At 41.3% G+C, this 26,060-nt stretch overlaps 1 long non-coding RNA gene across 1 annotated transcript in view; it reads right to left on the bottom strand.

The window, feature by feature from the left end:
• LOC125155702 (uncharacterized) overlaps positions 1-22,576 on the bottom strand; it is a 32,595-nt gene extending 10,019 nt beyond the window's left edge. Inside the window, exon 1 of the long non-coding RNA XR_007148318.1 lies at positions 22,370-22,576. This is a non-coding gene — a long non-coding RNA (uncharacterized LOC125155702). The remainder of the gene's footprint in view (positions 1-22,369) is intronic.
• Between the last annotated feature and the right edge of the window lie 3,484 nt (positions 22,577-26,060).

The raw sequence follows: 26,060 nt of genomic DNA, 5'->3' as shown, positions 1-26,060 counted from the left end.
AGTCCCAAACTACCATGTAAGAAGTCCAATTGCCCTGGGGCCACCATACTGTAAGGATGTCCAACCCACATACTTCCAAGCCACATGAAGAGGCCATATATGGGGACTCCAGTTGGCAGTCCCAACTGAGCCCAGCCTTTGAGCCATCCCGGTCCGGGCACCAAACATGTGAGTTAAGGTGTGTCCAACATGTGAGTTAAGATGTTTCCAGATGATTCCAGCCCTCAACCAGCCACCTGTTCATGTCTTCCACCCTGAGGCCTCAGACATGTGGACAAGAGACAATTCATCCTCACTGTGCCCTTTCCAAATTCCTGACCATAGTAAAACGATTGTTGTTTATATATTTTGGGGTGGTTCATGATGCAGCAATAGGTAATTGGAACAATGTCCATTAGGAAGGATCAACTGAGCCCAGAGCTGAAAGTAAGTAGGTAAAGAGAGGGGCACTGGAGCAGAGCATTTTGAATAGGGGTTTGGGAAAGACAGCAGGTACAAAAGCTCTCTGGTGGGAGGAATCTGGTATATTAAAAAACAATAAAGAAAGCAAGCAAGCAGAAACCCCTCTAGGTATTTCCAGCACTAACTATTTAATACAGCAAGTTAAATGTTTAAAAACAACAAATCGCTAGGGCTGAAAGACAAGTCAGAGAAGCTGCCATAGAATTCAAATTTAATACCAGCTTTCAAGATTCAGGAAGTTTCAAGAAACACAGGAAACCTTCCACAGTGATCTGACTCTATTAGGAAGGCAGGTGATGTGACAGAAAGCACCTACAGGCGGCTACAAATCTATCTATGAACCCAAAGCTCATGTAATTGTCCACCACTGCCCTGCTAGAGACACAGTAATATTTCTGCTTCTCTTCTACTTCCAAGTCTATCATAAGTGCCTCTCATTTGTGGAAACAAACCTAGAAGCTTATTGGCTGAGGATTCTGGGAAATGTGGTTTCTGGGCTTCTGGCTCCGGCAGCACTGGGGAGAGTGCAGAGGGGAAGGGGGACTGAGGTCAATGGGCGATCCAGCACACAAGGCACGACTGACCTCTCCTTCATCGCCTTCATCACTTCTGGTCATCTTGTCTTCCATTTCACTTCAGCTGCTCACCCTGTGATCATGCCCCATAATCTCAGTGTCGTGTCTCCTGTCTTCCCAATTCACTCCCTCTGGTACCTGAATTCCAATAATTCTTCTATCTCCTGAGACTTACCCATCCTTCCTTTTCCCTCCATCTCCCCAGTGCCCGTCTCACCCCGATTAGATGATCTAGTCAATCACTATAGACACTCATTTTAATACCCTCAACTCCCTGCCCCCTCTTCCTTCACTGTATTCTTCTAGAAAAATGCCAGCTTTGGCTAAATCTAGCTCTCCACCTACTTAACACCTGTACCACAACAGCTAAACGTGTCTAGAAAACATCAACGATGGTAACTGACCTTACTGTAAATTCACAGCCAACTGAGGTCAGGTGGACACTTAGGGCTCCCCAGGAATCCTACCTAATTTCTCTTGTTCATTTGCCCTCCCACTCTCTAAGAAGACTTGCCAGAGAACTTTCATATGCTCCCACCACATCTGCCAACTTAAGTCTGTATCCAGATATTACACTTTCCCCCTGTTACTCTGGACACTGTTAGTGCTCCTTGCTGAAGCCAAACCCTCTCCTTAGAAACTAGAGCCCATCCTGTCATCTACCCAAGGACCTTATTCCAACAGTGTCTCTCTCCTTCATCATCACATTTTCACCCTCTATCATGTCACTCCCATTAGCCTACGGACATAATGCTATTTCCCTTATCTTTCAAAAATAGTCTTCGGGGTGCTGGGTGGCTCAGTTGGTTGATTCCAGCTCAGGTCATGATCTCACGGTTAGCAAGTTTGAGCCTCCCGTCGGGCTCTGTGCTGACAGCACCGAGCCTGCTTGAGATTCTCTCCCTCTCTCTGCCCCTCCCTGGCTTTGTCTCTCTCTCTCTCTTCTCTCTCAAAATAAATAAATAAATAAATAAATAAATAAATCCTTAAAAACAAAATAGTCCTCTCCTAATTCCATGTCCCATACCAGCTACTGACCCCATTTCTCTACTTCTTTACAGCAAAACTCTTCAAAAGATGTACCTGTACTCAGTGTCTTCAATTCCTATCCTCCATTCTCTCTTGACCCCACTTCCATCAGTCTTTTCCTCTTACTTCTCCACAGAACACATCACCTCAAGGTGACCAATTACTGGCCAACACATTGATTCTCATTGAACTTGAACTGGGTATGAATTGAACATACCCAATTCCCATCTCACTTGGCCCCTCCGGACTTTTTAACTGAGCTGGTCACATGTTCCTTGAAACATTTTCTTTCCCTGGCATCCAGGACCCCACCCTCTCCTGGTTTTTCCTCCTACCTCACTGGCTGCTCCTTCTCTGTGTCCTTTGCTGACTCTTTTTCATCTTCCTGACCCCAAATCATTGAAGTGCCCCAGGGCTCTGTCCTTGGACTCCTTGGTCTTCTTAAGAGCCCATTGAGGTGGGTGGTCCCGAATTTAAATAAGGACAATTCTCAGCCATGCTCATGGTTTTAAACACCTTCTATAGCTGATGACTCTTAAATACACATTTCCAGCTAGATCTGTTTCCTGAATTCCATTCTTGAACATCCAAATGCCTATTTGATACCTTCTCTGGGATGTTTAATATTTATCTCAAATTAAACACGTCCAACACCAAACTCCTGCTCTTACCTGCAAAGCCTGTTCTCCTATAGTCTTCTCATCTCTGTATGTGGTCAATCCATCTTTCCAGCTGTTTGGGCCAAAAGCTTGGAGTCATCTCTGACTCCTCAGTTCCCATCACACCCAGTCCTGAAAGCCCTGCCAAGCATCTAGATTCTGGCCACCACTCAGCACCTCCACCACAGGGACTGTGTTCAAGCCTCCCTCATCCCTCTCCTGGATTCTGACAAGAGCTTCCTAACTGGTCTCCCCAATCCTGTCCCTTCCCTCCTTCATTTTATTGTCAAAAAAGCAGGTGGGGATCCATTTAAAACCTAAGTCAAAGTCATGCCATTTCTCAGCTCAAAACCTGCCATCTCACTCAGAATAAAACCAAAGTGCAAATGCCTGGGTTCTTCTTTGATCCCGTCTTCTATCCCCTTCTGTACAGCCACACTGTCCTCCTTGTTCTTGAGCATGGAAAGCATGCTCCCACCTCCGGGCCTTTGTATGTGCTGGTCTCTGCCTGGCATGTGCTTGCCTCATATGTCTGGCTTGCCTTCTTTTTAGGCCTTTGTTACAATGACACATTGTAAGCGAGACTTTCCTTGACCATCCTTTTAAAATCCTGGCCATCCTTCCTTCAAGGCCTTTCTTCTCTTTTCTTTCTTTTTTTTTTAATGTTTATTTATTTATATGAAATTTATTGTCAAATTGGTTTCCATACAACACCCAGTGCTCATCCCAACAGGTGCCCTCCTCAATGCCCATCACCCACTTTCCCCTCCCTCCCACCCCCCATCAGCCCTCAGTTTATTCTCAGTTTTTAAGAGTCTCTTGTGGTTTGGCTCCCTCCCTCTCTTTTTTTTTCCTTCCCTTCCCCCATGGTCTTCTATTAAGTTTCTCAGGATCCACATAAGAATGAAAACATATGGTATCCGTCTTTCTCTGTGTGACTTATTGCACTTAGCATAACACTCTCCAGTTCCATCCACGTTGCTACAAAAGGCCATATTTCATTCTTTCTCATTGCCAAGTAGTATTCCATTGTGTATATAAACCACAATTTCTTTATCCATTCATTGGTTGATGGACATTTAAGCTCTTCCCATAGTTTGGCTATTGTTGAAATGTTTATTTTTGAGAGAGAGAGATAGCACAAGCAAGGGAGGGATTGGGGGGGACACAGAATCTGAAGCAAGCTCCAGGCTCTGAGCTGTCAGCACAGAGCCTGATGTGGGGCTTGAACTCACGAACAGTGAGATCATGACCTGAGCCAAAGTCCAACACTTAACCAACTGAGCCACCCAGGCACCCCTCCTTGATCATCCTTTTGAAGTAGGACCCCCTTTTCCCCTCCCTGTTCTGTTTTTCTCCTTAATGCTTTATTGCCAGCCAACTTGCTATAAATTTTTCCTGACTCTAGAATATAAATGCCACAAAAGCAGGGACTTTATTTGGGTCACGTGAGTATCCTCAATGCATATATCCACACCTAGCACACAGTAGGCATTCAATACTATTTGTTGCATTAATTGAATGAGTAGGTGTGGAGGTCATGGCTGTTAGGTGGGGCTGAGAGGTGGGCAGGAGCCAGATCAGCAGGGCTTTTAGGTCTTGCTAAAGATCTGGGGGAGGGCTGACATGATCATAGTTGTGCTTGGAAAAGCTCCCCTGGGCTCCAAGAGGGAGAACACTTCCTCTAGAAAGGTGATTCTTGCCTTTGTGGAATTGAGCGTAGGGAGATAGGGGGATTTGCATTTTAGAAGATGCTACTCTAACTTAGAAGGGGCAAGGGGAATGTGGGGCTAAAGAGATCTCTGCATTTGGACAGGACAAGACGCAATACCACATGGGGCTGTGATTATGGGTAATCAACCCTGTACCTCTGAGTCAGCAGCTCAGTAAAACCCTTTACAAGCAACAGGCCCTCCTGCACTGGGGGGCCTACAAAGGCTCACTGCTCCAGAGAGTATCAGAACGTAGTGGATGTGGCATTCTGCCACCTCCCTTGTCACCCCGCATCAACTTCCCTTTTCCTCCTGCACTCAACCCGGAGAGATTTCAGTGGAGATCAAGTCCAAGGACAAGAGGCTAGTGAGCTTCTCAGGCCCCCAGAGAGTAGGGGAGGAACTGTGGGAAGGGACTGGGGCTGAGCAGAAGCAGCCTGCAGACCCTCTTGGGGTGGAGCCCCCCCCCCCCGCCACCCCCCTTGCCGTGAGGTGTGGCCCTGGGGCAGCCTTCACTCAAATGCTCCCTGTCACCAACACTGCAGTCACCCAAACAGCTGCACTATTTATTCAGCATTTCCCTGGCCTGCTGGGCTCCTCAAACTAAATTTGCCTTCTGCACATTCCTTGAGGGTTTTAATAACCTACCAGTAAGAACAAAAAGTCCGTTTCTACTAACCTAATGTCAGGCCAAGGTGGAAATACCTTTCTAGGGCCCCTCCCTGTCCAGCTCAGCTGGACTCTCATTGCAGAGGGAAGCAAAATTAATTTTGACTTTGCTGCCGAGATGCACCTAATTCCTTCACTTTGCCAAGGAAGGGGGGAGGAAAATCACAGCCAGCAAGGCAGAATGTTCCCTCCCCAGGCGCTCAGGAGTTTGGGATTCTTTCCTACCTTCTCGTGTGCTGGGTTGCAGGATTCTTGCCAGCTGCTGACCTCCCATGTCCTGCTCTAGTGCCTGCCAGGCACATACCACCTAATGAGGCCACAGGGCCTTAGGGAGAGCGCCAGGCTGAGCCTGTGTAGCCAAGTTTGCTTTGTCACTAACCACAGGTCACAGGCCGATCCCGGGTCAGAGGCATCCTGCAAATGCACGGTTGTTGGTGGCAGAGGGGAACCAGAGAGGAGAGAGCTTCCTGAAAGATCACGGGCCAGACTAGAGAATCAGCCCTCGCAGACCAAGAGCAACCCCTCTTCGGGACCCTCTGTCTCCTGCCCCGGCGGTCACAACCATCCACCATTTCCCCTCTCTCCTGCCCCCAGGAAAGTTCCTTTTTCCCTAGTTCTCACTCAGGAAAGTCTAAATACAGTGAACCATAATTGTTGATTGATAGAGTCACCTGTGGGGAGAAAAGTTTCCTTCCCTTTTGGAGGAAGGTGAGACAGAAAACTGACGCTTGAGTGCCTTCTGTCCACTTCCGGATGTTAGCCTGGTATTATGGAAAGTGCCTCAGTATCTGAGCTTAGAACAAGCAGGGCAGGGGTTCGGATCCCAACTTGCCTTGTATAACTGTGTGGCTCTGGGCAAGGTACTTAGCTTCCCGGAGCCTCTGTAACTACTTCTGTAAAACAAGGGTAACAGTACCTTCCTCCCACGGCTTTTGCAAAGACTAACGAACATGCAGCAAACTTAACTCTTAACTCCAACTTGAGTTAATAAATGGAGAAACTGAACTGCTAAGAGGTTGGGTTATAGGCCAACAGAGGAAATGTCTTGGGGCTGACACGGGACCCCCAGACTGAGCCTGTTGGGGGCAATGGTTCTCTAAGCAGGATGCAGGAATTTGGGGTTTGCCAAGGTCGGTTCTGACTCGTGATGACCTTGAGGGCCACACAGCTTGTACGGCACCTGGACCTGGTCACTAGCCTGTTGAACACCTCTTCCACAACACATCAGTCAACGAGTTTGGGCCTCTTCCCCTGCACGGTACCATAGGTGGATTAAAAAAGGAATGAAAAACAGGCCTTGGCTGGGTGACCAACTCCTCCCCCTGTGCCCAGGCAGGCCTTTCAATGTTAGCACTCAAGTCTCATGTCCCAAGAAACACCTTTTCAGTTCTGGGCAAACCAGGACGGCTGGTCACCCTGGTCCAGGCAACCACCAACAGAAAGCAACACTGACCCAGGTAGCTCTGATGTGGATGCTGATGTTTGTGCCGCTTAAAAATCGTGGGCTGAGTGTCATTTCAAGACGACCAACTGAGCACAAGCTACCACTCTCCCTTTTGGCTCAAGTTCTAAAAATCACAGAAAAAAAAACCGAACTTTTTTTAAACGTCAGTATTTACTGAGGCATCATTTGCATAGAAAAATGACACTTCTCAAAGCGTATAGTTTGCGACTTCTGACAAGTGCGTGCAGGTATGTTATCACCACCACAATCAAGATGTAAAACATTCATGCCCCCCCCCCCCCCCCCGCCAAAGTCCTGTGGTGCTCTTTACGGTCCTCCCCTTCCTCCAACCCTCAGCCACTGGCAACCACAAATCTGATGTTTGTCCTCGCAGCTTGGCTTTTCCAAAATGTCATTTGATGGGAATTAGACAATGTGAACCTTCTGTATCTGGCTTAATGTGTGTGAGATTCCTCTGTGTTGTGTGAGTCAGAAGCTCTTTTTTGATTTCTGAGAAGTAGCCCACCACACAAACGTGTCGGAACTTGTCCATCTATTCACCAACTGCCTGCTTCCAGCTTTGGACAGTTACTTATAAGACAGCTATAAACATTCACACACAGATCTTGCACGAACATAAATTTTGATTTCTCCTGGGAGACCACCCTAGGGTAGGGCTGCTGGTAGTATGAATATTAAAAATCTCCAAACTGTTGGGGTGCCTGGGTGGCTCAGTTGACTGGGCATCCAACTTCGGCTCAGGTCACGATCTCACGGCTCATGGGTTCGAGCCCCGCATTGGGCTCTGTGCTGACAGCTCAGAGCCTGGAGCCTGCTTGGCATTCTGTGCCTCCCTCTCCCTCTCTTCCCCTCCCCTGCTCAGGCTCTGTCTCTCTCTGTCTCTCAAAAATAAATAAACATTAAAAAAAAAAAACTAAAAAAATTGCCAAACTGTTTTTCAAAGTGACTGTACAATTTTGCATTCTTATCAGCAGTGAAGGGGAATTCCAGTTGCTCTAGACTCTCCCCAGCACTTTTTAATTTTAGCCATTTCAGCCAATGTGTAGGGGTACCTCACTGTAGTTCTAACTTGTGTTTCCCTAATTCTAATGACGTTGGACATCTTTTCACATGTCTCTTTGCCATTCATACTCCTCTGATGAAGGGCCTGCTCATGTCTTTTCCCCACTTTTTAAAAAAGGGGGGCTCTTTGATTCTAATCATTGTATTTTAAGAGTTTTTTACATATTCTGCTCATAAGTCCTTTATCGGGTATTTGTTTTGCAAATATCTTCTCCTTGTCTGTGGCTTGTTTCTTCATTTTTTTGAGAATGTCTTCCAAAGAACAAAAGATTTTCATTTTGATGGAGTAAAATTTATCAATTTTTTTAGTTTGTGCTTTTTGTGTCTTATTTAAGAAATCTTTACTTAGCCTAAGATGGTAAAGATAGTTTATGTTCTCTTCCAAAAGTTTTATTGCTTTAGCTTTTATATTTGAAAAATACAATTTAAAAATGAAATAACTTTGGGGCACCTGGGTGGCTCAGTCGGTTGAGCATCCGACTCTTGATTTTGGCTCAGGTCGTGATCCCAGGGTGGTGGGATTGAGTCCTGCATCTGGCTCTATGCTGAGCATGGAGGCTGCTTAAGATTCTCTCTTCCTCTGCCCCTTTCCCCTGCTCTCTCTCTCTCTCAAAATTAATATTAATAATAATAAAATTAAAAAATAGAAATGAAATAAATCTATAATCAAACTCAGAAACAAGAAGAGGAAACTCTTCTGGGCCAGAAATTGTGTGGAGTCCCTAAAAGGCAGAAAGCACACGAGATTATAGAGAAGGTCATTGTTCTCAAAAAGGAGAGGGTGCTACCAAGAGGACCCCACCCTCAGAGGAGGTGGATACTGAAAGCAGCTAAGACATATAGGGGCTTGAACCCCTCTGTACCCTGTGCCCTGACTCTCAGCCAACTCTGTCTAGATACATGGTAGCAAAATTTCAGAGCACCAAAGAGAAAATCTTAAATCCTTCCAGAGAGAAAAAAGGATTACCTACAAAGGAAAGAAACTCAGATTGACTTGAGCCCTCATCAGCTACATTGGATATAAAACAAGCAATACCTCTATAAATGTTAAGGGGAAATAACAGAAAATTCCATGTCCAGCCAAAGTAGACTCTCTCTAAAACAATTACAGATATATTCCAACAAGAAGAAATATGAATCCATGATGAATGAGTTTCAAAAAGTAGTGAGGTAAGGGGTGCCTAGGTTGCTCAGTTGGTTAAGCCTCTGACTTCGGCTCAGGTCATGATCTCACAGTTTGTGGGTTCGAGCTCCACATCAGGCTCTGTGCTGACAACTCAGAGCCTGGAGCCTGCTTCAGATTCTGTCTCTATCTCTCTTGGCCCCTCCCCCACTCACACTTTGTCTCTCAAAAATAAATATTTTTTAAAAAGTAGTGAGGTGAAATACATGTGTTTATGTGTATGTACACACCAAAAGTACATGTACATATATATGTGTATTTTGTGTATTTTATATATATATTTAAGTGTATATAAATGTTTACAGTGAAACAAAAACAAAAATAAAAAAAAATTTTAGAACTAAGCTCTTGATAAGTTTGGTAATTATGCCTGGTAACATGAATAGTTACCCTTGGTGATGGTATGGGAAGACATCCCATGTTTATGGATAGGAAGATTTAATATTACTAAATTTGGTTTGATTTCTCCTAAGTCTTCTGTCTTGGCCTACAAGTGGCTATCTCCTTGTTATCTTCTCAAATGGCCTTTTCTCTGTTGAGAACATATTCCTAATGTCTCTTTTTCTTCTTATGAGGACATCTGATCCATTATATTGATTAAGGACTCACCCTATCAGCCTTATTTCAACTAGATTATTTCTTTGAAGACCTTACCTCCAAACGCAGTCTTACAGACTAAGGTCCATACATATGACCTCATTTAACCTAAATTACCTCTTTAAAGTTCCTTTGTCCAGGGGCACCTGGATGGCTCAGTTGGCTAAGTGTCCAACTTCAACTCAAGTCATGATCTCATGGTTCATGGGTTTGAGGGTTTGAGTCCCACGTTGGACTCTGTGCTGATAGTGCAGAGCTTGGAGCCTGTTTCACATTCTGTGTCCCTCTCTCTGTCCCTCCCCTACTTGTACTCTCTCTCTCTCTTTCAAAAATAAATAAATAAATAATAAATTAATAAATAATAATAAATAAACAAACATAAAAATATTTATAAAAATAAATAATGCATAAGGGTCCTTTGTCCACATATTTTCACTTTCTGAGGTACTGGGTGTTAGCACTTCAACATATGAAGTGGGGGACCACAATTCAGGCCATAGCATTATTCAGTGGGGAAAGGACAGTCTTTTCCACAAATAGTATTAGGAAAACTGGCTATCCACATGCAAAAGAATGAAATTGGACCCTTATCTCACATCGTATACAAAAATTAACTCAAAATGAATCAAAGACTTAAATGTGAAAGCCAAAATTAGTAGAGAAGAAAATATAGGGAAAACCCTCATGACACGGAATTTGGTGATGATTTGTTGGATAGACAGTAAAAGCACAGGCACCAAGAGAAAAAATAGATAACTTGGATTTCATCAAAATTAAAAACTTTTGTGCATCAAAGGACACTTATCAAGAGTAAAAGGCAACCATGAAATGGGAGAAAATCATATATATACAAATTCCTAGAACTCAACAACAAAAATACAAAAAATGAAAAATGACGTTTCTCCAAAAAAGATATGCCAATTCCAATATGCACATGAAAAGATGCTCACTATCACTAGCCACTAGGGAAATGCAAATCAAAATCACAATGAGATACTGCTTCATATCCGTTAGGATGGACATCATCAAAACAATGGAAAATACCAAGTGTTGGGGATTGTATGGAGAATCTGATATCCTGGAGGATTGCTAGTGAGAATGTAAAATGGTGCAACCACTATGGGAAATATTTTGGTGATTTCCCCAATTTTGGTGATTAAACACAAAATTACCATGATCCTGCATTTACTTCTAGGTGTATACACCAAAGTACTGAAATCAGAGACTCAAACATATACTTGCACATCAATATTCATAGCAGCATTATTCACAACAGACAAAAGGTGAAAATGACCCAAATGTTCATGAACAAAGGAGTAGATAAACAAAATGTGGTATATTCATACAATGGAATATTATTTAGCCTTTAAAAAAGTGAAATTCTGATATCTGTTACAACACAGATGAGTCTGGAAAACATAATGCTAAGTGAGATAAGCCAGACACAAAAGAACATACTATATGATTCCATGTATATAAGGGACCTAGAATATGTAAATACATGCAGACATAAAATATAATAGAGGTTACCAAGATCTGGAGGAAAATGGTGAAGAGGAATTATGGTCTTATGGGTACAGAGTTTTTGTTTGGAATGATGGAAAATTTCTGGAAATGGAGAGTAGTGATGGTTGCATAACAACGTGAATGTACTTAATGCTGCTGAATTGAACATTTAAAACGGTTAAATGGTAAAATTTATGGTATATATATTTTATCAAAATAAAGAAATACACTGTAAAAAATATTAGCTTGGATGGTTGTGCAGTGGAATGAGAGAGGAGAAAAGTAAAGACGTGCTAAGTTTCCTGTTCAAGGGACTTACTAGAGACAAATTGAACTGTATGGGAATGAAAAGTACAGCATAGGGAATACAGTCAATAATGTGGTGGTAACTCAGGGCGCCCGGGTGGCTCAGTAGGTTAAACAACTGACAACAGCTCAGGTCATGATCTCGCAGTTCCTGAGTTGGAGCCCTATGTTGGGCTCTGTGCTGACAGCTTGGAGCCTGGAGCCTGTTTCAGAGTCTGTGTCTTCCTCTCTCTCTCTGCCCCTCCCCTGCTCGCACTCTGTCTCTGTCTCTCTCTCTCAAAAATAAACATTAAAATTTTTTTTAAAAATAATGTAATAACTCTGTATGGTGATGGATGGTAACTACACTTATCACAGTGAGTATTTTGTAATGTATATAATTGTCAAATCACTATGAGGTACACCTGAAACTAATGTAATATTTTATGTCAACTGTATTTCAATTAAAAAGATTGAACTCTAGCCATGGTTAAATAAAATATGCTGGGCGCATGGGTGGCTCAGTCGATTGAGTGCCCAACTTTGGCTCAGATCATGATCTCACGGTTCGTGAGTTTGAGTCCCGTGTCCAGCTCTGTGCTGACAGCTCAGAGCCTGGAGCCTGCTTCAGATACTGTGTCTCCCTCACTATCTGCCCCCTCCCCTGCTCATGCTCTGTCTTTCTCTCTCAAAAATAAATAAACGTTGAAAAAAATATTTTAAGTATGCTTAATATTATGTGTTAAATATTTAAAGGGACTGAAGTACCTACAAAAATATAAGTAGAAGGTAAAACTTTCTAACAAGTAAAGGAAATTAAATGGAACAAAAAGCAGAAAGCAAAACCAAAACTATAATGTATGGAAATACAAAACATACACAAAATGGCATGCCTAACTGTAAATACATCAGTAGTCTCAATAAATATGAACAGATTAAATTTGCCCATTAAAAAAAGGAATCTAGGGGCGCCTGGGTGGCGCAGTCGGTTAAGCGTCCGACTTCAGCCAGGTCACGATCTCGCGGTCCGGGAGTTCGAGCCCCACGTCAGGCTCTGGGCTGATGGCTCAGAGCCTGGAGCCTGCTTCCGATTCTGTGTCTCCCTCTCTCTCTACCCCTCCCCCGTTCATGCTCTGTCTCTCTCTGTCTCCAAAATAAATAAACGTTGAAAAAAAAAAAAAAAAAAAAGGAATCTAGAACTGGATTTTTAGAAAGTATCTAGCCATAGACTTTAAACTAGAGATGCACTTAAAAAAATGACACAGGAAAATGAAAAAATAAAGAAATAGAAGAAGATATATCAAGCAAATAGAAAGAGGATGAAAGTAGTTGTAACAACATAAATGTCAGACTACCTAGAATTCAAAGCACTAAAAGTGATAAAAAGAAATGTTTTATATTAATAAAAGGAGCAATCTCTCAGGAAGATATAATGATGATTATTGATATGCTTAAAACACAAGATTGAAATATATAAAGTAAAACTGAAAGTGACAAATATTTGTGATAGTGGGAGAGTTTTACACATTTCTTTCATAAAATGACTAATCAAGCAGACAAAAAGTAATTACAGGTATGGGGAGGGTTTTAATAACACAACTCAAATTTCTCTCAACAAACAAATGGAATACACATGAAATTTGCAGAACTTGATAATTTCATGATCATGACCACAAAAGAAATTTCAGCAAATTCTAAAATGTTGACTTCATACGTCTCATTCAGTAACTATAATAAAATAAATCTGAAACCATACAAAAATATAGCTTCCCCAATTCTACTTACCTTCGGATTAAACAGGAAGTCAAAATAGTGATAACATATAACGTGGAAATGATACAGAATAAGAGTAGTGCATATTGAAATCTTCAAGGATTCAGCCAAACCAGTAGTCAGAACATTTATAATCTTAAATACACATTAAGTAATTATAAAGTTCAAAAACAAGTGAGTTAAACTTAAAAAAACTAAGCTAATAAAAGAGAAACAAAGTAAACTCAACTGAAATAGAAAAAAGGAATAAAATAAGATTGAAACTAAAAATTAATAATTTAAAAACTTGTGTCTAAAATTTGCACTTGTGTCTAAAACTAAATGATTTATTTGCAAAGCTCAATGTAATGGATATTTTGGCAAATATAACAAAAAGAAAAAGTAAACTAAACATTAAGAAAAATGAAAGACATGTGACTATAGATAGAAAATATATTTAATAATTATGAGGGACAACTCTAGCAGACCTTCAAGAGATGAATATTCCTGATATAACCTCTTCCACAGCTTGGAAAAATGGTGGGAAACCACTCACTCATTTTAAGATGCTAGCTTGACTTTGATTCTTAAACCAAACAGGATATCACAAGAAAAGAAATTTAAAGGCCAATATAACTTATGAGATAGATGCAAAAATCTTAAAGAAAATGTTGGGAAACCAACATTGTGATCAGCATTGTATTAGAAGACCATGTGAGGATTGAACTGAGAACTCAAAGATAGTTAACATACAGAATCTATTAGTATAATTTCCTATATTAATAAAATTAAAGAAGAAAATCAGATGACCACTTCAATAGACAATAAACAATAGCCTTTGATAAATTCAAGTCCATTCATGATTTTTTAACAAACTCCTAGAAAACTAACAAAACTTTATAAACTTGTTAAAAGGCATTAACCAAAATACTTAACAAAGGTGGCATATTTTTGTAAAGCACTAAAGCAATCCCACTAAAGTCAGTAAAGACTAAGTATTACCTCTGCTTCAACATTTTATTTAATTATTTATTTTTAAAGTTTATTTATTTATTTTGAGAGAGAGAGAAAGAGCATGAGCTGGAGAGGGACAGAGAGAGAGAGAGAGAGAAAGAGAGAATCCTAAGCAGGTTCTGCACCATCAAGAGTGGAGCCCAATGCAGGGCTCAAACTCAGGAACCGTGAGGTCATGACCTGAGCCAAAACCAAGACTCGGACACTTAACCAACTGAGTCACCCAGGTGCCCCACGCTTCAACATTTTATAGGATGTTCTGACCAATGCAATAAATATATAAAATGTATAAATGCTGGAAAAGAAAAATATGCCATTATTAACAGATAATATAGTCATTTGTCTAAAGAATATAAAAAAATTGACAGACGATTATAACTGCTCACAGAACTTAGCAAGATAGCCAAATACAAAATTAGGATATAAACAAAGCAAAACAGAAAACCCACTTCCTTTCATATACACCAGTTACCCCATTTAAAAAATGTCATGATAGGGGAGCCTGGGTGGCTCAGTTGGTTAAGCATCCGACTTTGGCTCAGCTCATGATCTCACAGTTCGTGGGTTCAAGCCCTACGTCAGGCTCAATGCTGACAGCTCAGAGCCTGGAGCCTGCTTTGGATTCTGGGTCTCCCTCTCTCTCTGCCCCTCCTCTGCTCATGCTCTGTCTCTCTTGCTCTCTCTTTCAAAAATAAATAAACATTAAAAAAAATTTTTTAATGTCATGATAGAAGTGCCTGGGGGGCTCAGTCAGTTAAGCCTCTGACTCTTGATTCGGCCCAAGTCAGGATCTCATAGTGGTGAGGTCCAGCCCCGCGTCAGGGTCCACTCTGAGTGTGGAGACTGCTTGGAATTCTCTCTCTCCCTGTCTCTCTGCCCCCCGGCCCGTTGTCAAAATAAATAAATAAACATTTAAAAAAAAAATGTCATGGTATACATGCCAAAACATTTGAACCTGAATCTAATGAAGACTTTAGCTACCGTTTTTCAGGAAATACTGGGGACATTAAATGACATTGTGAGGAAGCAGACACACACCTTGAACACAGGTAACTCTTCAGGACAAATGATCAGTTTTTTTAATAAATTAATCGCATGAAAAAGTGAAGGGATAATGATGGATACATGTCATTATATATTTGTCCAAACCCATAAAATGTACAACACCAAGAATGAACCCTAAGATCAACTATGGACTGTGGGTAATTATGATCTTTCAATATACATTCACTGATGGTAACAAATGTACTCTGGGGTGAGGTGTTGATAATGGGGGAGGCTGTGCCTTGGGGGTGGGGAGTAGACAGGGAATCTGCACATTCCTCTTAACTTGCTGTGAACCTAAAACTTAAAAACTTAAGTCTTTAACAGGGCGCCTGGGTGGCTTAGTCAGTTAAGCGTCTGACTTTGGCTTAAGTCATGATCTCACACTGGGTGAGTTTGAGCCCCGCATCAGGCTCTGTGCTGACAGCTTGGACCCTGGAGCCTGCTTTGGATTCTGTGTCTCCCTCTCTCTGCCACTCTGTCTCTCTCTCTCTCAAAAATAAACATTAAAAAAATTTTTTTTAAAAACACACAAAAAACTTAAGCCTTTAAAGAAAAGTCAAGACCTCAAAAACAAAACCAACACACAAACAAAAAACCCTAGCAATCTGTATTGTGATATGAATAAATAAAAAATATAGAAGCCAAGAATATCACACATAAAATATCTCCTTACCACTCATAAAAATGGTGAGGGAAGACAGAACTCCTACAGGTTAGAAGAAAATCAAGAAACATACCCACCAATCTGTTTAGATCCCAGTTCAAACATGAAAATATATCTTTAAACAATCAAGGAAAATTTAACCTAAACTGGGTATTAGATGACATATGAGACATTTTTCCTAATTTTGTCAGGTATGATTATTATATGTTGTTATGTTTTTTTAAGAAGCCTTGTGAGGTAGGAATATATAAATACTTCTATTTAAATTTTGAACTGATGAGGCTTTAAAAAATAATATATAATAATGAGTAATGTATCTGTGAGTTGCTTTAAAATACTCGATCAAAATTGAATATATATATAATTGAATATGTGCATAATATATATTTGAACGCTACCCATTTAAAAAAATACATTTTATACCTGAAAATAAATGCCATGTGAATTACATATGTGTATGTATGTGTGAATTATATGCCTATATATTAAAATAAAACATGATAACAAATTTTCATTACATGGGGCTTGGAATGTCTACTGAAACTAGATTTAAAAAGCAAAAACTGTAAAAGAAAAATGTAATTTGTCTGCTTCAAAAATATAAATGCTTTGTGTACGAAGAGATACCACAAGAATATCAAAATTTAAGAATAAGCAACAGCCTAGGAGAAACAAATAATATCAAGAATATGCTTTTTTAAAAAAAAGATATATTTTATTTTATTTATTTATTTTTAATTTTTTTTTAATGTTTATTTGTGAGAGAGAGAGAGAGAGGCAGACAGACAGAGTGTGAGCAGGGAGGAGCAGAGAGAGAGGGAGACACAGAATCTGAAACAGGCTCCAGGCTCTGAGCTGTCAGCCCAGAGCCTGTTGCAGGGCTGAAACTCACGAACTGTGAGATCATGACCTGAGCCGAAGTCAGCCGCTTAACCAACTGAGCCACCCAGGCGCCCCCAAAAAGAATATATTTTATTTTATTTTATTTTATTTTATTTTATTTTATTTTATCTTATTTTTTTCAATATATGAAATTTATTGTCAAATTGGTTTCCATACAACACCCAGTGCTCATCCCAAAAAGAATATATTTTAAAAACTCTTACAAATTCATGTAAAAGAGATAACCAACTCAAATGAGAAAACTATGGAAAGAATTTGAAAAGGAAATTCACTGAAGAGGAAATATCAGTGGCCAATGAAGACATGAAAAGACACTCCAATCTACTGGTTCTCAAATGTATGCAAATTAAAGCCAAATTGGAAGTACCACAAAGTTTTGGCAAGAATCTTAGTTTAATAATATGAAAACTTTTCAAGTACTCTCACGCAGTGTCAGTGGGAATTTAAATTGGCCCTTTGAAGGGCAATTCAGCAGTAGCTAATAAGTTTAAACTGTATATACCCCCCATGACACTTCTTAAAATCAGCCTTCTAGAAAGGCAGACGCATGTGCTTAAGGAAATGCGATTAAAGACAATTCATTGCAGGAGCACCTGGGTGGCTCAGTTAGTTGAGCATCCGACTCTTGGTTCCAGCTCATGATCTCACAGTTTCATGGGTTCAAGCCCCGCGTCGGGCTCTGCGCTGGTAGCGTGAGGCCTGCTTGGGATTCTATCTCTCTCTCTCCCTCTCTCTCTGCCTCTCCCCCACTTGTGCTGTCTCTGTCTCTCTCAAAATAAATAAACATTAAAAAAAAAACCATGAAGATAACTCATTGCAGCATTGTCTCCAAGAGGGGAAAACTAGACCTCCTTCAATACTCATCAGCAGAAGCCTGACCAAATAAACTGATCACTAGCAGAAACTATGCAGTAACTCCAAATGGAAAAGTAAATCTCTATGAACTGCATCTTGCTGCATAAAGAAGCAAGTTGCAAACTGATTCAGTTGAGAAACAATCTCCACAGAAAATAATCCTGCATAAATTAATAAAGGTATTAATTATATGTTAGTAATATATGCATACACATATATATGAATAGGGCTTGAATACCTATGTAAATATAGTATTCATATTAACTTAATACCTGTATACACACACACAGTCATAGGTTATCAACACATAGATATGTACATACACACACGTGCACATAGCAAAATGTCTTGAATGACACACACCAAACTGAAGATCATAAGGGGATGGTGATTAGATCAAAGAACAAAACCATAGGATTAGAGCAATAGAAAGTGAAAACCTTTGAGGTATTCAAAATCCACTATTTTTTCAAAATCTCCTTGAAAACAGAGAAACGTCCTTGAACCTTGTCAGTATCGTTTAAATTGTTTACTAGGAGAATGAATCTGGATATAAATTGTATAATTAAGAATAAGTTTAGGGGCGCCTGGGTGGCGCAGTCTGTTAGGCGTCCAACTTCAGCCAGGTCACGATCTCGCGGTCCGTGAGTTCGAGCCCCGCGTGGGGCTCTGGGCTGATGGCTCAGAGCCTGGAGCCTGCTTCGGATTCTGTGTCTCCCTCTCTCTCTGACCCTCCCCCGTTCATGCTCTGTCTCTCTCTGTCCCAAAAATAAATAAACGTTGAAAAAAAAAAATTAAAAAAAAAAAAAAAAAAAAAGAATAAGTTTATTTTTGGGATGCCTGGGTGGCTCAGTTGGTTAAGCATCTGACTCTCAGCTCAGGTCATGATCTCATGGTTCTTGCGTTCGAGCCCCATGTCGGTCTCTGTGTGACAGCCTGGAGCCTGGAGCCCACTATGAGTTCTGTGTCTCCCTCTCTCTGACCCTCCTCTGCCCCTGCTCACACTCTGTCTCTCTCTCTCTCTCTCTCTCTCTCTCTCTCAAAAATAAATAAATATTAAAAAAAAAAAAAAAGAATGTTTATTTTTTAAACTTCCAGAGCTAAGTAGATGTCTTTGGCCACACTGATGAGAGGCGCCTTAGGACAGAGGGGATGGCAGCTGGAATGCAGATTCTTGTGTCTGGAGGCTTTTAATTGCTGACTAGCACTAACTCAGTGACCTCCACTGCCCCACATGGGTCTCCCCCAAGAAAAGTTAAATCCCAGGCTAGTGACCGCCCCTCTACCCCTACAAACCCTGTATATATGGGGAAAGTAAAACTCTAGGGGAAAGCCTTTGGATCTTGACTCCGTGGAATCCACAGAAGTATCTGATAAAAAAGAGATAATTCTGCAAACACAAAATTACACATGTCAAAATATTAAAAATCTGGATGACAAACCAGACCGTTAGGACATAGTGAATTGACATTCTTAAAACATACACGACATAGATTTTTCTGAAATCGTGATCTCTCTTGCTATATTCAAACCAGGTTTCCACTCACCAGAATCCATCTGTAAATGAGGAGCCTAAGGAAGGGCACATGGAGAATAACACATTCTAAGGTCAAATGGGAAAGACATCCAACTCCTTCTATAAAAGATGAGGGCAGGGAATCAAAAGTTGATTGAATTCAACCAGCTGATCTGATGTGGCTCCGCCCCTACTCCCAGCCTAGTCCCCCAGTGCATGTTTACTTTGCATATGGAGATCATGCCACCCATTTTTCAGTTGTGATTCTGGATGTACAGGGACCACAGTTGTATCAATATTTGGATAAGGATTAGGAATTGGACAGAGTGCTGGGGGGGGGGCTGTTTTGCTAGTTCAGGAATGCTCAAGAGGATGAAAATAATCATACAACCGTTCATTGAGGTTCTACCAATTGCCAGCACTGTGCAAGGCACACTTCCTACATCCCTGCGCTTTAATTCAGTCTCCTAGGACTTCAGCAAGAATGTCCTCATTTTGCAGGTCAATCACTTGCTCAAGGCTACATAACTCATAAATGCCAGAGCGAGCACTTAAACCAATTCTCAGGTTCCAAAGTCCATGTTCTCACTCACCCACCGCATTCAGCAGGTTCTCTTTTTTTCCAGGGAGGCAAAATCAAGCTGGAAGATGTCTACTTTAGGGGTAAAGCATTTGCTCAAAGCTCCAGGAGTCCAGGCAGCAAAGCGACATCAAGGTCAGGCTCGAAGAAATAGCCCCTTCCTTGGTCCTGAGGTGGGGAATCCTCCAGACCTGAGAGGCCTTGGGGCTGGAGCTCATCATCCCCAGAGTTGACGTTTAAGCACAGAACCCTGCTGAGTCACCTAGGAAGTCAATGCTATTACACAACAAATCAGACGGCCACTAAGCCAACCCTGTTCCTCAGGGTTGCTTCAGCCCCAGGCTTTAGTGACCCAACCAAGGGGCAGCAACTCCTTAAAGGGAAGTCCAAGTGTTAGAAAAGCAGGTTTTGGGGGAAGAAAGCTGATTCTCAGACTGATCAAATAATTCTAGGTGCACAGACCATTCCCCCCCCTCCCCAGGGCATGCTTTTATGTCCTCCAAGAGCTGAGCAAACCCCACCTCAGGGTCCTACCCTGCTATTCCCTCTGCCTGGAAGGCTTCTCCCCGGGAAATCTGAGGGGTTTGCTCCTGCACCCCATTTAGCTCTCTACTCAAATCTCTTTTTCATTCTTTCAGGTTTTCTGGCCTTTATATATAAAATATTGACAACACTCCTTCCTTCTGACAGACACACAAACACGCCCATAGCGCTCATCCCTGCTCTATTTTTTTCTCCTTAGAATCTATCATCAGCTAATATAATATACATCGTACTTCTTTATCTTATCTGCTAGACTGTAAACTCCACAAGGGCAGAGATTTGTGTCTGCGCTCGAGGCTACAGGGCCAGCAGTGAGAACAGCGTCTGCTGTTTAATAAGCACTCAGTAAATACTTGTTGAATGACTAAATCCATCTGGGTTTTAGAGGAGAACAGAGAAATCCTGGAAAACCCCCACAAGGTGTAAGTGTGGCATTCAGGGAAAAAATCTAGAGCTTTGGAGACCCCTATTTGAAGGTAGGCCCAGACTAGATACTTAATCTAGTGTAGGAAGTAATCTAGATTAAAACTTATTCTCACTAAGCCTCATTTGGTGGTTGGTCAAGGGAGAGTATTTGCCTCGTGGGATCGCAGTGAGGTCTGATAATAATGTCCAAGCATTGATTTAATACCAGGCTCTGTGCCAAGGACTGTGCATGCACTATTCCTTTAATCCCCACAACAATCCCATTAAGCCCAAGCAGATCTAAGCGGTGTGCCCAGGGTGATGAAGACAGGAAACGGACAGGTCACAGGACTCCTTCATTTTTGTGTCTCTGAAACCCATGAGCGAACCACCACGTTGGATGCAGAGTGATGCTGGGTGCTGATGGGGAGAAGGTGCCCACACTGTTCCTCAACTTCCCCTCCTGCCTGTGCCCTAGGCACAGTTGTTCCCAACCACCATCCCGGAGGTACTGCTCCTGCTACTGAAAAAGAACCGGGACTGGAGAGCCTGGGTGGTTCAGGTGGTTAAGCAACCAACTTCAGCTCGGGTCATGATCTCACAGCTCATGAGTTCGAGCCACGAGTCTGGTTCTGTGCTGACAGCTCAGAGCCTGGACCCTGCTTCAGATTCTGTGTGTGTGTCTCTCTCTCTCTGCCCCTCTCCTGTTCACACTCTGTCTTGCTCTCTCTCAAAAATAAACATTAAAAAAAAAGAACCAGGACAGCTGAGAACACAGGACAACCCACACCTGTGGCCCTACCAGCCTTATGACCTGCTGCAGCCTTTCACATTCAAGTGCATGTACTCTCAGCCCTCCTGCCACCAGGATCTTATTTGGCACTGGGCCCTGGTACTTTGTCACTTTTACGTGGAATAAGTGATTTACAGGAAACAATATTTTTACTTGAAATCAATGTATCACTGAAATCGTTCCATTGCTTAACAAGTGGCATATGTTGTTCAACTGAATTTTTTTTTTATTTAAGCAAGAAAAAAAAACTTTGTGGACACATATAGTTACATACACACACACATAGTTTTAAAATACAAGTTGAAATATTGCCCTGTGTTCCAGCACCAAAAATAGACAAAAAGGGCTTTCAAAACCTAATTTATACACTTCACAAAATTAGCTCTTTTTTTTTTTTATACATACAAAATGCTCGTGTTGTGCTTTGAACGATGATGTAAGACAAGTTTCAGATTGCTCTTTGCAAGCCCTTCTCCACAAATCCCACCCTGTGGGCAAGAGCAGTCTTGACTTCCAATAAATGAAAGACCTCTTGGGATGGAATCAGCACCATCTTTTCTCTTTTGTACGTTGGATTTTGTAGGAGTGTGGATACTAGAATGTTCTATAAAATAGTTATTAACGAATGCAACTGAGTGATGCAGGGAAGCAGATACTGAAGCAAATATGCAAAATCATTGTGTGTTTTCGTTTTGCTGCTCATTAGCTTCTGTTTCAAATGGGTGCTCCTTATGTGACTTGTCACTAAGTTATAATTAAGAGAGGGAAAACACAATTTAAAACTCTTCGGCAGCTAAAGCCCCCGCCCCCAGCACTAGTGGTGTTCAGTAAAAAAAAAAAAAAAAAAAAAAAAAAAAAAAATATGTGTTAGCTGCTGACTCAGGAGTTTTCTCACCAGACCTACCCCAACATGCTCGCTGCCTGCACACTCAGAGGTACTCAAACAATCCAGTTAGAAAAAAAAAGTAAAAATTATATTATCCATTGATTTCAAAAGAAGGCAAAGGAGAAGGAGGAGGAGGAGAAGAGGAAGGGGAAGAGGAAGGAGGAGGAGAGGAGGAAGAGGAAGAAGCATACAAGTGAATGTTATTACCTCCTTTGGATGTGCTTCCCTAGAACTGCAGGTGGTGGTGCCCGGCTTGCTGGGTCAGAGCAGTGGAAACTCACCAAGGACTCTTTTCTCTGTGCCATACCGCTCCCCTCACAAGGACTTCTCAGAAAATCCCCACATCTCAGCTAGAAAGATCTCCAAGCTATTGGGTCCAAGCTCTGCCCTCAGCAGAAATCACCACCAGGCTCCCCAGCGAGAGAACAGACAGCGCATGTGACACACTGCAGCCAATGGAAGCACCTCACACCCGTTCTCTCCGTGGCCTGTGTGATTGTTGGAATTGTCTTTCTTGTTCTGACCCTCAACTATTTTCCCACCTTCCCTCCTTTCCCCATAGCAGCCTTAGAAGAGATTACAGGTAAACATCTCTTTATCTTCCAGATACTCCTGTCTCCTGCAGGTGGTGTTTGTTTTAGGCATCACCAGAAGGGGAAAAAATGTCTAATGATTTTGAAAGATGGAGAGAAATGTGGTGCCAATGAAGAGAACTGGTATAAGCCCAAGAGTTAAGAAAGGGATTAATCAAGGTTTTAAGGGTCACAAATTGGGCTTAGAGAGAGAGAAAAAGAAAGAAGAGAAAGAAGGAGGAGAAAAGAGAAGGAAGGAAGGAAGAAGGAAAGTAAGAAATAGGAAGGGAATAAAATAACCGGCTAATATTTCCTGAGCACTTAACATAAGGAGCAGAAACAGTTCAAAGTGCTTTACTTGTATTAATTCATTTAATCTTAAAACAACCCTCCAAAAGAAATACTATTCTTATAGTTTTGCAAATGAGGGAAAGAAGGCAGAAAGTTTAAGTGTCTTAGTGTGGAGTCTGGGATTTGAAAGCAGGCGGTCTGACTCCAGAGCTAAAGGCTTTGCATACTGCTGAATTTGAAGATCCTCGCAGATGAGAGACTGGGCTGATTCTCAGTAGAGTTGATGTCATGGCCAAGAGCACAGACTTTGCCTGAGCCAGAGCTGGGTTCAGTCCTGGTTCCTCCACTCACCAGAAGTCACTCAATTCTCTTATCCTCAGTTTCCCCATCTTTAAAGAGATAATAATAGCCTTTGGTTCATGGGGTGATTGTAAGGATTACATGGGCTAAAAACATTTAGCACGGTGCCAGAACACAGAATGTGCTAGATACATTTTAGTTTTTGTCCCATGTAATCCTCACAAGGACCTTATAAAGGATGTGTTGTCCCATCTCACAGATGTGAAAAATGAGACTCCAAGAGGTATCCAACCTCCCAAGGTCATATGCCTAATAAGGGGTTGTGCTGAGGAAGAACAGGAAAAAGAGAATGGAGAGGGGAGGAAGAAGAAAAGAAGGAGTGACCAGGCTCCAAGTGGGACAAAAGAGAGAAATGTAAGGAGAGGAAAATGGCGGCTGCTGTGGTGAATGCCACTCTATAGTTACCTCAGGTGGACTCAGAATGACATCTTTAATTCATACAAGGTTATTTCACTCACCATGTGCTCTCCTTTCGTTCAGATTGGGTCTCGTGGTAACACATGGGCAAGTCTGGATGCTCACCAAATCCCTTAAAGAATTATCTATCCCTAAAGCTTGGTATCTCAACATACAAAGTCAGATCATATGTATAGTTAAAGAAAATCCATCACTGTATTTCATATATTCAACCTGAGCATCTCCTTCTTACCTGCAGAGCAATGTTTCATTAACTTACTTATCCAATGTGAATTACTGCATAAGCATAAAACAAAAAGTTATATCACCTTTTATAGTGTCTAGCCCTTTTTTCATAAAATTTAATTACAAGTTAGTCTGTAATGTAACTCCAGTGAGAGCAAAATAATAAATACACAAATTTAGTGTGTAAATTATAGTTACACACTAATATACATACACTACCTTTATTTCTTATTGCTGCTATGACAAATTACCACAAACTTAGTGGCTTAAAATAAGATAAATGTATTACCTTATAGTTCTTGAGGTCTTAAGTCCAAAATAGGTCTTATGGAATAGATACAAGTGTCAGCAGATTCATACTCCTTCTGGATGATCTAGGGGAGAATCTGTTTCTTTGCCTTTTCCAGCTGCTAGAGGCCATCTGCATTCCTTGGCTAGTGGCCTCTTCTTCTATTTTCAAAGCCAACAACATAGCATCGTCCAGTTTCTCTAACCCCAACCCTACTTCTGTCACCCATATTTCTGTCATCATGTCTTTTAACTCTGATCCTCCTGCCTTCTCCTTTAAAGACCCTTATGAGTATATTTGGTCCATGTAGAATCCAAGATAACCGCCCCCCCCCCCATCTCAAGATTTCTAACTTAATTATACTTGTAAAGTACCTTTTCCATGTAAAGTAACATATTCACAAATTCTGGGGATTAGGACATGAACATCTTTAGGGGATCATTATTCTATCATAATATACTACCTAATTTTTTCAGCTCGATGACTTTTAATAATGTGTAGAAACTCAGGACCCAATGTCTTCATCAATAGATACTGCTGCATCACTATCACTTTCCAGAGGAATCTACAACTTGATGCAAGAGCCCAGGGCAGGTGCCATTGAAGGTCACTCTTGGTTCAGGCTATAAAAATTCCTGATAAATTTTGTTCAATATTGTCCTAGATATTTTCACCAGTAGAAAAAAAAATAAGTGCAACCATTCTCAGTTTTTCTATTTGAATATTTAAATTTGCACGTTAATAAAAATCACTGATTCTAAACCTTTCTAGGTTGCCAGAAACCCATTTCTACTTTATATTTCAAAAGAGACAGCCAAGGGCTTCCATGACTAATTCAGATGGCCACATTTGCACTGCTTTCCTGAGCAGAACAATCTTCCCAAACGACCAGAGGAGCTCCTGTCTACCTGGTCCTACCAATGGTTAGAAGTCTTAGAAATCACACCTTTAGACTTTCTATGTGACCATGCAGCATGGAAGCATGGTTCCTGGACTTAAGGATGAAACTAAAATTTGAACAAAACAGGAAGAGTCTGTGGTAACAGTCTATGTAATAGGAGGAGACCAGATGTAGCATTTGGATCATGTGGGAGAGGCTGGAGGAGTTCTCACTGGTTAGCATTTTATGGTTTCCCATGAGGGCCATTCTGCCTCCCTTGGGGATATTTAAAACAGTTAGGGTATCTTGATGGGCGGGGGAAGGGGGAACTACCTGCATATGTGAGCAAGGAGGCCAGGGTCTCTAAACTCAGTGCATGGGACACTCCTGTAACTATGATAAATTGTCTCACCAAAATGCTCACAGCATTCCTGTTGAAACGCAGATGGTCCTCTTCCTGTGTCTCCTCCTCCTCATCCATATTTACTTTCTTCAATCACCTCTACTCCTCATTCCCCTAGAGGCCTACTGCTTTCAGCATTAAAGGATATTTAAGCTATAGTTTTTGTATTCTAGCAAAAGCAGTTAATACCTCAAACAATGTTATATGATAACTTAGGTGAAAATGCCACTAGTTTGTAACGATTAGCAGCTGTCCACAAGGCTAGAGTAAAACCAGGAGAGGCTCTGAATTCTAAAAAAGATTGTTATTCCTCTCCCCCATGTAATTAAAAAAAAAAAAAAGACACTAAACCATAATGTAAGTAAACCTAACTTAGGTAGGAAAGTTCTTTTTCTTTTTTTCTTTTTTTTAAGTTTATTTATTTTGAGAGAGAGAGAGGGAGAGAGGGAGAGCACATGCAG

This window comes from Prionailurus viverrinus, chromosome F1 (assembly GCF_022837055.1).
Source record: "Prionailurus viverrinus isolate Anna chromosome F1, UM_Priviv_1.0, whole genome shotgun sequence".
NCBI lineage: Eukaryota > Metazoa > Chordata > Mammalia > Carnivora > Felidae > Prionailurus > Prionailurus viverrinus.
Note: the sequence above shows the minus strand (reverse complement) of the source record. Positions and strands in the feature narration are given on the sequence as shown.